Consider the following 13,717-nt stretch of genomic DNA (forward strand, 5'->3'; position numbering starts at 1 on the left):
ATGCATATTGGATGCATTGTATATAAAAATGAAGAGTGGAAATTTTCATTGTTATACAAGTAAGTGAACAAAAGCTATGTTGCAATTATTAGCTACTTACTTGAAAATAAGTTCTATTCAACCCAGTGGGTTTTTTAAAGTTGATATGTATAAGAGCTCTGTTGTAAATGTATTATCATATATTTTAAAGATTTTGGCTGTAATTTAAGATGCCAAATATGTGTGTGTTAAAGTATATGTGGTATTTTACATAAACCGTAATAGTATTTTGACAATGATATTTTAATACCATATATAAAGAAACACATACAAAAAAGTGTGGAAAGCTGAATTTTCTTACAAATAATAAAATTCCCACAATGTTTTAGAATGGAAAAGTAAATTTATCCATCTCCAAACCTTGGACTTGCTGCAGATTTATTTTTATATTCAGCATTTACTGTTTTTAATTCTGAACTGAAAGAATTTGATTCTTATTTCTATGAAACATGAAGGTTAGCCTCCTTGTATAATATTCCCTCTATAATGCATCTTAGTTTAATTCACTCTTAGCGAAACAACCTGGTTCACTCAGGAGAGCTTCTTACAACATAATTTAGCTGGACCTTTTCTTAGTAAAGGTTTTCTGGTTTTCATTTTCACTTCATATTCTCAAATAAAAGATCCTTTGTTGTCTACCATTTGATTGGACTTAATGAAAAACACTCCATTTTAACCTAACAGTATTTCCCTTTGAATTTATTATATTTAAGGACACTGTCAAAAAATAAAGCATTTAATCTCAGGTTTTTATACTTAAATTATATTACTATCATATGGCTCAGAGAGGTGATATAAAAAGGGCACCAAAGAGATTTAAACCAAAAGTCAAATAATAATAATAATAAAAATAAACCAGAACCTTGCCTCTTTTTAATATGAAACTAAATACTACGGTAATGTGCAGATTGAGTATGGTATTTGATTTTAAAGACTAACATATGACAGGGTGCCAACAGCTGAATTGTGCAGTATTGACTAAACAAGATTCACTGATTTGTATTGAGGCTAATATCTTCTTTAAACAATTCTGTGGAAATTGTGCGTATAAAGTCATTGGAAGCTGTTTCTCAGGACAGCATCTCCGGCGAGGTACCTGCTGGAGTGGGGAAGATAATCAATAGAAAGAAATAGAGCTGAGGATCAGACTAGGAAGCTTCAGAGCAGTTAGTGATGATAAAAATAGATGATGTCAATATTTTGGAGTAACATAACTCTAGGATAACAACAAAAAAGTGCATATGTTGGAAAGGGTTCAAATAGGGGCAAAGTTAATGCATAAATGGCAGCTGCTGCTCAAGCCACAAAACACATTTTTTATTCCAGGAATTGTTAAAACCTAACTGAAACAGCAAAGCGCAGGAGAGTATATTAAAAATTGTATTTCCAGCAATAAAGAAGTAAAAGGAGCTGTGTGTATATATGCAAGTGGGAGCAATGCTTACCTCAAGAATGAGCTTATAATGTTGAAACATCTCAAAACAGAGCTAGCAAATAAAAAATGCCAGAAAAATGTTTTATGGCCTAAAGGTTAGAGTTTGGGTTACAGTTAAAGATACATTTCTTTGAAAGCTATGGGAGAGTACAGAGTTGAAGTTACATCTGTACTTCCAGTGTTGATCCTTGGCTCTTTGTTCTTACTATTTTTTACATGGAAATATTATTTCAACCTTACAAAATTATTTCTTGCATAATCATAACACCATGAATTCTTTTAACCCTGAAGGTACTGAAATCATGGTATATGCCTGTTAATTCAATAGTGGAAATCAGTTTTCGTCCTACTGTCAGGTGATAAATTTTTCTTCTTTTCTGTTGATCCTTCTGTTGATATATATTATGACATAGTCTGTCAACATGAACAGATATGTGAATGGGAGATTGGGTGTCTGGTCTGCTTGGATTTCAAACATGGGTAACATGTTAGTTTCAGAAAGAAAAAAATGTAGTGCATGATATTATAATTTTGATGACAAAAGCAAAACAGGTGGGTTGTGATACACATTCTAAGAACAGAATGAATTTGTAATCACAAATCATATACAGAAAATATTTTTCTGATCAATATTAACAATTTATTAAAATTAAAATGTATAAAGTGCATCTTTTAAAATAAAGATTAATTCGCTCATATTGGGATAATTATTAGGTATAGATTCTTGCAAACAATTTTGTTACATGAGTGATGCTATTGTCACATATGTTTTTTTAAGATCTACATTTGAACTAATTTGTTAATTTTGTGCCATTTTCAGCACCTGTCACAAATGCAAACCAGGAAAAAGGCTCTATCTCTTTCTAGTTTAATACTGAATTAAAAGCATCAATTGCTAAGAAAAGCATGGATGTGGGGAAAGAATAAATGTAGGCCTACCTTTAGTCATGCACATATATTTCCATATATTTCACATCCTAAGGGGTCCCATAAATGCATTCAGTAAATACAAAAGTATAAAATATACATTGAAGAGAAGCACTTACTCCTATCCTTAATTCTGTATATATTTTTAGGTTTAAAAGATTACACTCCAAAGAAAGATTACAGGAAATGTTTAAACAACCAGAGTACTACACTTTAGGATTGCCTATATATGAAAGCACTAAAAGATTTAGGTTGAAAATAGTGAGTGGCATCTTAATATTAACAAGTGATCATAATGTCTGGTCAAATTAATTCTACCTTAAATATCTTAAAGAATAGACCATTTACATAGGATGTTTGACAATCTTTATCATATGTATTATGATGAAAGATCAATGAAAAGAATAGTTTAAGATAAAGGACAATAATAAAAGTTAGGCTTAAACATATGATAAGTTGATGTCTAGTAATGTTCTTTTGCTGTGAAATATGTACTTAAAGTAGAAAAAATTACCTACTTCTACCAGGGTGATAGTCTTGCTGAGTATGTATTTTATCATATCTTTTAAATATTTGAGATTTTGACTATATTCTGAGAGGACAGAGCACTGTGATAGATTTATGAAGCTTAGACAGAAACAAGGGTAGGAAAGATTATGGTATACTTGTTTAGAAAAAAACTCTGAATGGAAAGTTCTTGATTTACGCTGACATATATCAAGATGAAGCTATAGTTTGCAAATTGCCTAGAGAAGCCATCTTTTATTAAATGTTTGATGGATATGGAAATGTACATATCTATTTTAACACATTCTAGGAATGCCAACACACTATCATACTTGTATGCATCTCTCATTAACTTTTTTTTTAAAAAATCTGTTGTTCTTGTATATGCCTCATTTCTAGTATACTACTAGAAACAATGCTATGATTTTAACTGAAGAACTATATGTATTGCAGAAAGAACATTAAATTTTCAATTAGTGACTTTCTAGCTTGTTCCAAATGGCATTGCATTTTGTATTATTTCAAAAGGTTAACAAAGGATATATTAACAATCTTGAACAGCTTTTTTGGGCAGATTATATAGAAATAAAGATGAGGGACTACTATGTGGAACAACATAATAAAGCTTTTAAGAGTATGGGGTTATGCTCCACCATACACAATTAAAAAAAGTGTTATAGTTTGCATGCTACCTGAGAAGGTTTTTAGACATTTGGTAATTCATGCTATTCAACACATTAACATTGTTTTTTCCAAAGTATTCTTAGGTATACCGAAGACATAATTTGACTCTCATATTTATATTAAATGAAATCTTAACTACATTGTTTACAAATCTGTAAAGTTTTGTAAAGTTAGTTATTCTGTGAAGGGCCCATTCTGCATACAGAAATTAAAAAGTCAACAGGTTTAATTATGGTTGCATAAAATAATAATTATTTAGATTCCATATTTTACTAGTGCAATGACATTTTTTCTCTTGATGTAACCCAATAACACTTGTTTTCACACTTAATCAATTAATATTTATTTGGTCATTGACTAGCAAATTAAACAAAAGTATTACAATTAAAATTATTATTCTAAAATATTTAAGAAAAATTAGAAGAAATACTACAGAGTACCATGCAAACTATAATACTTAGCTGTGGTCAAAGAATAAAATCAGATTGATTTGATAATTAAGATAAAACAACCCAAACATTTTGTAAGGAATTGAGATAATAATTGCTGGTGAGCATCAGATTAGAAGGGATAATACAAAATAACGTGTTCCATTATTTCCATTATTCCACCATCAGATGGACCTATGGACACACTTGCTATCACACATTTATTATAGCAAAACTATGCAAGTTTTTGCAGAGAATATTATAAACAGATTATATGATTTAGGCACTGATAAACACTAGCACATTGGTATCCTTGAAGATATTTTGGCTACCTTAATGGGATTTTATGTCCATCATATTTGTACTTCTATAATAGTATAGAATTTTTCATAAAGTGCTACAGTGACTTCAGGCAAGGACTCATATATATCTTTAAAATATTAGGATACTTTATTTTTTTTCCAATTGAACTTTTCTTTTTACAAAATAGTTCAAGATGTTTTACTTTAATCAACATTGCAAGTAACAGAAACATGGTCGCTTTAAAAAGTGTTTTAAAATTATCTAACAAAAAACACAAATTTAATGTCTAGTTAACATCTGAAAAGGAATGTTTCACTTGTATTCCCCTAGCACTAATCAAAAGTGACAGAATGAAGTGATTAGTCTTATCCTCCCAAAAGGTGTTAAAACAAAAAAGATAAAAGAAACAATGAAAATACAGAACTGCGTTATCTTGCTGCATCTGCATACATTCCCATAGATGAACAGGACTACTACTTACAAAAAATTTATATTCCACTCTTTGAATTATATGTGATATATTTGTAATAAGACTGACATTGAAAAGAAAATAATAGAGTTTAAGTTAAAGCAGTTTATCTGCCCAATCCTAAACAAGTATTCAGAAGTATCAGTAGGTATTTACTGAAAAATAAATAATAGAATAGATATTTCCACTAAATTTAAAAGTATGTTTAGGATTATAACCATAGTTCTACTGAGTTAAAGGACTTGCCAGAAAGTAAGACTTCAAGTTAATTTCCAGAAAGTAAGTTGAACTAAAATTGATTACTTCAAGAAATAGCAACCCATCCATCCATCCTTCTCTATCATTATTTCTTAGAGACAGTTTATCTTAATTGTACACCCAATTTATGTGTAATTGTTAAAAATGCATTTGAGAACTATATAATATAAATAATAGAATGTGTGGAATAGAAGAGATTAACATAGGATGATATAAGATCGATAGTCCTAAACAGTACTTTTTTTGTAAAAAAAAAAAAGGTGCTGGAACTCACACACGTCATACAACCCGCCTTGCCTCCCTACAAGGTTCCATCCAAAAAAGGTGCTGGAACTCCGTTCTGGGCGTTCTATGACAAAAAAAGCCCTGGTTCTAAACTAAGTTTCAGTGATACTTATTTTCTAATAATTATGCTTATGCTTATCACAGCTGTATTAGCATAAATCATATATACCCTTCTCACATGTATTTTTTTATTTTGTCAAAGAATGGTTTGACATTGTGGATATACAGTGAATTTACTTGCTTATCTTTTTGTATTTTAGAGTTTCATCTACTTTATTTATGAGTTACAAAGACCTTTTCCAAGTAATAGTCATCTGCATATATTATGGCAAGGAATTCACTTGGGTCTTTCTTAAATTATAAGCTTGACAAGGCATGGCAGAGAGGGTCATTCCTAAGGTTTGGTGAATGTTTCATGCACTGTAGGTGCCATCAGAATAATAATAATAGTAATAATAATAATAATACCTTCCTAATAAATAATAACATTAGAGATAAGCAACAATCATTAGCATGAGCTTTCCAGCAAGCCAACAAGCAATTTATCTCACCATCAGTCATCTACATTCTCATAGCTAAATCACCATCTCTTAAAACAGCTGGTGTTGTTTGCAGTAATGTGTATGGGCGAGTTTTTCTTTGCTTGGGTTCAGATGTTATCAATGTTTAAACAATTGAAACATGAAAACAATTTTCTTTTACTCAAATTTAAGCCAGTTCCCACCTGACATAAGCTCATGAAATTGCTGGTATGTAGAAAAGAAAACCAGAATTAAGCCAACTGAATGTATAGTTAATGAACTACAATACAAGTGGTGTATTTGGTTATCTACAGGAAAACTAAAGGTTCAACTGTGATTGTCAGAGCATTGACTGGTGAAATTAATGCTACAGCAGAACAAGTGAGAAGCCAATTGTAACTGCTTGGTGCATGATGTTCAGACTATTCTCTCTTGCAAACAGGTTGTGAAAATAAAACAGATCCACGAGAACCTATACTGACTCCTTAAAGGAGGAATTGGATAAAAAATGTAACAAATAAATGAATATCCTGGTTTTGCATGGAGGAGTTTAAAACTGTGTCAATATTTTAATGGATCATACCATATGTAAATTTTGGAGAAAATGTTCATAGTTAGATCAATATATATTTTTCAACATGAAAAATTTAGTGTTTAGTTTGCCGCATACCCTGCTGTATAGAGTTCTTTTTTTTCTAATTGGAATTTAACTGTGGAGAACATTAAAGGCATAACATGATGCAAGGAAGCAGTATACTGTTACGGTATGAAATCCAAGATGTCCACTGTAAAGGAAAGCTGTGTAGAGCAGAAACATATGCTTAACTAATTCTTGCTATAAAATAAAGTGTTTTCAGTGTTTAAAGCACTTCTACCTATATTGTTTAACATTTTGAATTGCCAACAGGTTTTTGTAGGATATTCTTTTACAGTTGAATAAAGAATAAAAAGCATTGAATGCATATTACAGTGAGCAGTGTGGTAGCCTAGTGGTGAAGACGATTGCTTCCCACTTGGAAGGTTCAGAGTTCTATTCTTGGTAGTGGCAGATATTTTTCTCTTAGGGTTCAAGGGAAAATAGGTGTAGGTGTCAGGAAGGGCATCTGTCCAGTAATCTGTAAGCTCCATACAATTGCCCCTACTCTACCCTGAATTAAGGGATTTACAGGGCCGTAAAAAGGAGTTTTTAAGTGGAGCCTGCCATAACATGGGAATAATGCTAGGAAGAAGAAAAAGCTATTACCGTGAGATTTGTAGTGGGAAGATACACAACATGTGTATTGAAATAAGTGGTTTTTAGGCTATGATGTGCAGCTTGTAAAATAATAATTATGAAACTATGGTTTAAAAAGGGATATTCTATGTTAGGAATCATTGGAAAATGAACTGTGTATAAACCTGCTGATATTATAATGATTTTATATAAAAATGATGCAACCATGTTGGGATATATTGTATGGTTCTTTTGGTCATTGCATTTCAGAAAGAATTGGAAAAAATTGAGAAAAGTGAGGAAAAATGGGCAGTCCTTTGTTTTGGAGAAAAGTTAATAGTGGTGAATAAAATTAAGCACAACATAAATGGAGAGAGATTTTTCTCCCTCTCTTAAATACTGAGTGACCTAATGAATCTTCATAGTGGGAAGTGCAGGACAAATAAAAAGAAGTACTTCTGCACAAAGCACAGAATCAAAGTGGAATTCACTCTTGCAAGATGTAATGATGAAACCAAGTTTGAGGACATAAAAAGGAGATTTGAAGAATGAAGGAAAAATGTTATTGATAGCTGTACGTCCTAGTGCTATAGGTGACCTCTCAGCATTGAGGCATTGTGAGTTCAGTCCAAGAAACTGTTACTAGGCTGCTATCCCAAGCCTCCTATTGGCATATCATTGCTGAAGATAAGAACAAATATGCACATTTCTTCCTAGGTTTTACATTGAAAGCAATTAAAGGAACTCCTACACTTAGAAACATCAGAAACTGCTTGTATACATAAATAGAACACAAAAAAGTTCAATTCAATAATGTTACTTTGCAACTGAAAACCAATAATGTTCCTTAAAAATAATTCTTAATTGTTCCTAATTATACATAGAAAATTATTTTTCTTACTAACAAATGTTGGCATCCTGCTTATAAATTAAGAGCTAAATTTGTTTTCAGCAACAGTCTTGTAAAACCTTCATAAACAAAACTGCACCAGCTACCGGACCAAAAGACCTCTTTGCGATTGGAGGAACATCATAGTCTATTTTAAAGACTGCAGAAGTGACCTCATCACCCTTCATCCCAGGACTATTGTATTTTCTGCAAATTAAATACTTTGGAAAGGAAAGTAGAGGAGTGCATAGGTCTTTAAAGTGGGACAACAAAGTGCATCGTCTTATATTGCAGTAGTTCAAACAGAGCACAGGGTTAAAAAGAGTATTTTAAGACAATATATTCAAGGAATACAGGAAATAACTTTTCTTACAAATAGAGGACAAAATGTGTCATATATTCAGTTAACATTTTCTGCCCTATATTTGAAGAGACAACCATTCTTTATAGAGCCTGATGGATTGTTTTTCTACTAGCAGAAAAATGTGGCATAAACACAACAACCTCAGAAATAGGTCTTTGGAACATTCATTTGCCTGTTTATCTTTTTTTACAATGCCAGGTTATTATTTTCTGAATTCTGTACACACATTAATTAAATAAAGCAGTCTGTCTTTATTGTTTATTTGCTTTCCATACCAATGAATTGTACAACTTGTATGGGTTTACAATAGTAAAATAAAACATACAATAATTAAATAAATAAAACCGAGCATCCATAACCTAAAATATTTAGTAAATATAGGGAGTCTTAAATATCAAAGACTACTAGCTGCTCAGTTTTATTGTCTGAACTGATATTTTCTTCTGTTTTAAGATGATTCACTATGGAATAAATCACATTCTTTGATGTGATTATCAGTCAAATAATTCAACAAAAAGAAGCAACTTAAAATAATAGTATTTTTGTTGTTGTTTCACTGATATTTGCATTGTGTAGTACCTTTAGGACATCGTCCCCTTCACTTACCAAAATGACACATGAAAATTGCTTGCAATAGTGGCCCTGTGACTTGTGCCTTGGTGTATGACTACACTGCATTTTTATTTTTTGACAGATGTGAGTAAGAATGGAAACTGGTCAGAAGAAAAGACTACTTTGTTAAAATATGGAGAAGTCTTCTTGAGTGTGGCTTGGGAAACAAAAGCATATGGAATAAATTACAATAGCTGATCATTGATTTTTCATTTCTGTTTTTCACAATTTGAGATTAATTGAAGCGTAAGTCAGAAAAATCCATTGGTGGAAAGTTAACTCCTCCCCCATACACACACACTGGTAACCAAATGTGAGATTAAAAATACCCATTACTTGAACGCAATTTACCATATTTATTTGTACATTGATATAATTCTAACTTGATTTTTTTTGTAAATTTGACACACATCTTGTAAACCCCAAGCTTTCATAACTTTATGAACTAATTTACATTATGCCTTTTCTACCTGGCCAGGACTATTTCTTTAATTGCTGCAGCCTACATACTCAGAATTTATGCACTAAAGGTTTCTTGTTAGATGTATGATAACAGTATCTACATAAACAGTAGAGTGTATTTCCTGTAAAAGGCACTTTCCCAATGGACAGGAAGTGCCCTTAACCAAACCCCCATCTAATTAATCCCTTTTAAGTAAGAGACATAGAGATGTGTATTGTGTTAATTACCAATAGAGACCCAAAGATACTTCAACAAAAAGTTGATTTTCAAAAAGTTTAGTTTTAATAGCAAATAATCAAATGTATATAAAATAGAGTTGTTACAAAGTATTTGACCAGGCTGCTTTTTAACATTTTTATTATTATTTCATAGTAATAGCCAGTGCTTTTTTTGTAAAAAGAATAGGTGCCGGAACTCATACATGTTATACAATCCGCCTTGCCTACCCTACAAGGTTCCATCCAAAAAAGGTGCCGGAACTCCATGCTGGGCGTTCTATGACAAAAAACAAAACAAAACAAAACAAAACAAAAAACAAAACAAAAAAACCCCTGGTAATAGCTATAGCAGTGTTATCAGTAAAATACAGCAGTCCTTTTCTTACTGAATAAAAATATTTTTGAATTTGCCTTGCATACCTAGTATATAATTTCTTCTGATAATTACACTGTGTACAAACAGACAGCTTGCCAGAAATGCATGTATTTGTGAAGTAAATATATTGAAAAGATTAAATGCAATATACTGTATCTCCCATTTCCCACCAATTATGCTATTTATCCTGGATACAAGATGGAACAGACACTTTAATCCTTTTTATTAATAAGCAGTAATTTAGCTATTGTGAATTGCATCTGAATTAATCATATTTAAAATGATTTATTAAAGCAAATAGACTGTTATATATTCTTATAGGATGGACAAAAATCACAATTGCTCCCTCTCTGATCATACTAACAAAATGTAATAAACTACTGAAAATTACTTGTATGGTTTTCCACTGCTTCTAGGATGGAGAAATAATTTAAAAATTGCTTAAGCTATCCAGCAAAATTAAATAGTAAAATAAACATATAGCAACCTAAGGAACCCTTCTCCAAACATACAAATACATACTTTTTAGAGTCCCACACACATACATAATTACAGTCTCTTTTACATTACTTCATTGTTTCATCTACCGTGGCCTTTAGAGGATATATATTTACATACATACATATACATATGTATATGTATACATCACAAACATATATATATATATGTATACATATACAGTATATCTCTAAAAAATGATTGCTTAACCAGTAGAAATTGATGCCTGCCCTCCTCTAAGGCTTATATAGGCAAATTAAACTATGCTCAACTACAATTCCAAGTTTTCTTTGTTGTTAGTCTTCTAGATGACACCTACCAGGGATTAGAGTTCAGCAGTTTCTAGAGAACCATATGTTGATCGCTCCTGTCTTGACAAAAACAAACAAAAAAACTAATAGAATTGTTACTAGTCTATTTCAACAAGTTGTTGCTTTGCACAAAAGCAATGAAACTAATATAATAGCTTTTGAAAGGACAATATAATGGGTTTTAGAACACCCAACATTTTGTCCATACAAATGGATTCAAAATATTTTCATTGATGCAAAAATGAAAACAGCTTAATCAGGCAATATATGCTTTTTACAAATGACACTATTGAATCAAAACTAATTTAAATTCATTTATTTTCAGTAGCTTTCTTCTAAGTCAGTACTCAACAAGTGCAATGCAAAATGTACACATTGAAAAATCCTTTATTTAAATTTTGCATTTGTGTTTACTGTGATATATTTAGCCTTTTGAACCTGTTGGTCAGATTCACCAAGATAAAGGAATTTAAAAAGTGGTAAAATAATGCAGCAAACTTGCATGGAGTACAGCAAGTGAAGCAACAGTACACAGATACCTACATTTTTGTTGTTTAATACCTTATTATTTAATACCTTAGCTTGTTTGTTACAAGTTTATATTGCTTGCAAAAAGGTGCATTAAAACATTTTAAAAAGTTTATTATCCTTGTTTCCCCAGTTATCAGGTCTGGAACAATCTTGGCACTATCAAAAGAGCTATTGTTCTAGGATGTAACTGTATTATCAGCAACCAGATGGACTTCCAGTTAGGAGACTAGTGGCTAATGAACTAGTAAATTATAACTTAGCAATCTAGTCAGCATTACTAATTAAAGGAAACTATTTTTTATGCCTTATCCTAGTTGAAGACTGAAACCTATATTTTCCAGTGGTTAGGAGATTGGTGTAAATGTTGCTTCTGTCAGTTGTTTTATTCTACTATCCCAGTATATTTTTTAAAGAAACAAGATCTACTTTCTGTTCTCTTTTCTTTCTTCCTTTCTGGGATTTATTATCAGCTACGTCTGTAATAATAATATAATGCAAAACATTTATTTTGTAATTTTCCACACATTCTCATTTAGCTGCATTAGACTGTTGCTTTTAATGGGCTTTTGTTATTGTTGTTGAAAGCTAAGGATATTTTGTTAAAATTCCCATGAGTTATATAAGAGATTGTTGCACTTAACTTAAAAGTGGTTGAAAGATAGGTGTGGCTATAAATATTTCTCCAGCAGCATGCAGCCATCCTGGTGTTCTGTACTTCAGTAAAGTTCCAGTAGAAGACATCTTATAGGAACATATTCCATAGTCCATTTCAGATCTGGAAACAGGGATATAGAAGACAGCTTATTAAAATATTGGAAACAAATTTTTTAGTGCAAGCACTTCTACCACCTTTCAACTACAAATTCAATTCCACTCCAGCAAAATAAATTCTAAAATGAGGCAAACTGGATTATATGTTGAGTTGGTGGTGGAGTGGCGGCAGTGTTTCCAGTCTGCTGTTTGGCAATACATGGTGCTGGGCTGGAGTTACTTCCACTCATCTGCTGGAAAATTGGCAACATTGCATTAGCAACAGTAAGAGCTGGTTGTGATCTTCATGAAAAAGGATATCATCTCTAGCTAGGCCTGATTCTCCATTTGAGAATGGAATTCAAGGTGCTTCAGTTAGCTCATATCTTGGAGACTGAGTTTTCTGAGTTTAATTTGACTATCTGGGTTTTATTTAGTAGAGAAGACTTGCCTTGAGAGTCCCACATCTAAGGAAATGCCCTCTGCATGGTCACCATGCTTAACCTTTCAAAATAATGACTTCCATCTATGGAATTGCCTACCCCCACCTCCATATATCTCAGCCATACACTTTGTATTACACTTTAAAACAGACATGTCAAACACAAGGCCCGGGGGCCAGATGTGGCCCGCGAAGTGGTTTCATGTGGCCCACGAAGCCATCCTGGAAACAGTGAGGGAACAGCCCCCTGTGCCTTGGCCCTGGCTCAGGGCAGCCAGCAACCAATGTACAATTCTATGGTGGCCATCTATGCTGAAACGCATTCAGCTCCATAAGCCTCCCCCTGCATAGCCTGAGTGGAACAGTGAGGCTCTTGCCCTGGTCCCACCTTCTTCTGCCAGAGACCCTCAGATCTATTCCACTCCTGCCCATGCCCCCACAGGCACCATTGACGCAAACGGTGTAGAGCTGGCCACACCCACCCAGCAGGCCACACCCACTCCATCCACACCCATCCAGTAGGCCGCACCCACCCTGGCCAAACTCACCTGGCCCACTGAGGGCAATCACAATGCTGATGTGGCCGTCAATAAAATTGAGTTTGACACTCCTGCTTTAAAAGGTCTGGAAAAAAGTGTTTTTCCCCATTTGAGGACATTTAACAGTTTTAAAATGGGACTTTGTTATGGATGATAAAAATTAAGAATTTCATATTAATACAGTATAGCATCTTAACATGTGTGGGAGGAAGCTGTACACTTGTCTGTGTGAATGTGTGGAGGAAGCCAGCATAATACTTACTTATCAACAGGAGGCAAGACTTAGTGTAAATTTACCAAAATTTGAACAGAACTTTTATGGTATCAAGTCAAGCTCTTCATGTAATTGTTGTCATATACAGTATCCATTAAAAATACAGTTCAGTACTGCAAGTGTTGTTTGTATTCAGATAGGCACTGCTTATTCTGGATACTGTGATAAGGATTAACATAGTTTTAAAACATCAGTCTTTCTAGACTTTGTCTTTCTTTCTTCCAGTAGCTTTATATACTAAATAGTTAAAAATGCATTTCTAAATAAAGATAGATGTCCAACAAAATTACTTCTGTAGCATTAACATTATTCTACAGTAACAAAATTGACAATAATATAAAACCAACTTCCAGTTTATAAAACAGATTTTCAGAAAATTGA

The 13,717-nt window shown here is 32.6% G+C and overlaps 1 long non-coding RNA gene across 2 annotated transcripts in view; it reads left to right on the forward strand.

Annotated features, from left to right (window-relative positions):
* The window catches only part of LOC120317386, a 104,337-nt gene that overhangs the window by 22,384 nt on the left and 68,236 nt on the right, over positions 1-13,717 (forward strand). The gene's annotated exons all lie outside the window — the stretch shown is intronic.

The sequence above is a fragment of the Crotalus tigris genome, unplaced genomic scaffold (genome assembly GCF_016545835.1).
Source record: "Crotalus tigris isolate CLP2741 ecotype Arizona unplaced genomic scaffold, ASM1654583v1 scf7180000019636.1259824, whole genome shotgun sequence".
In the NCBI taxonomy this organism is placed as follows: domain Eukaryota; kingdom Metazoa; phylum Chordata; class Lepidosauria; order Squamata; family Viperidae; genus Crotalus; species Crotalus tigris.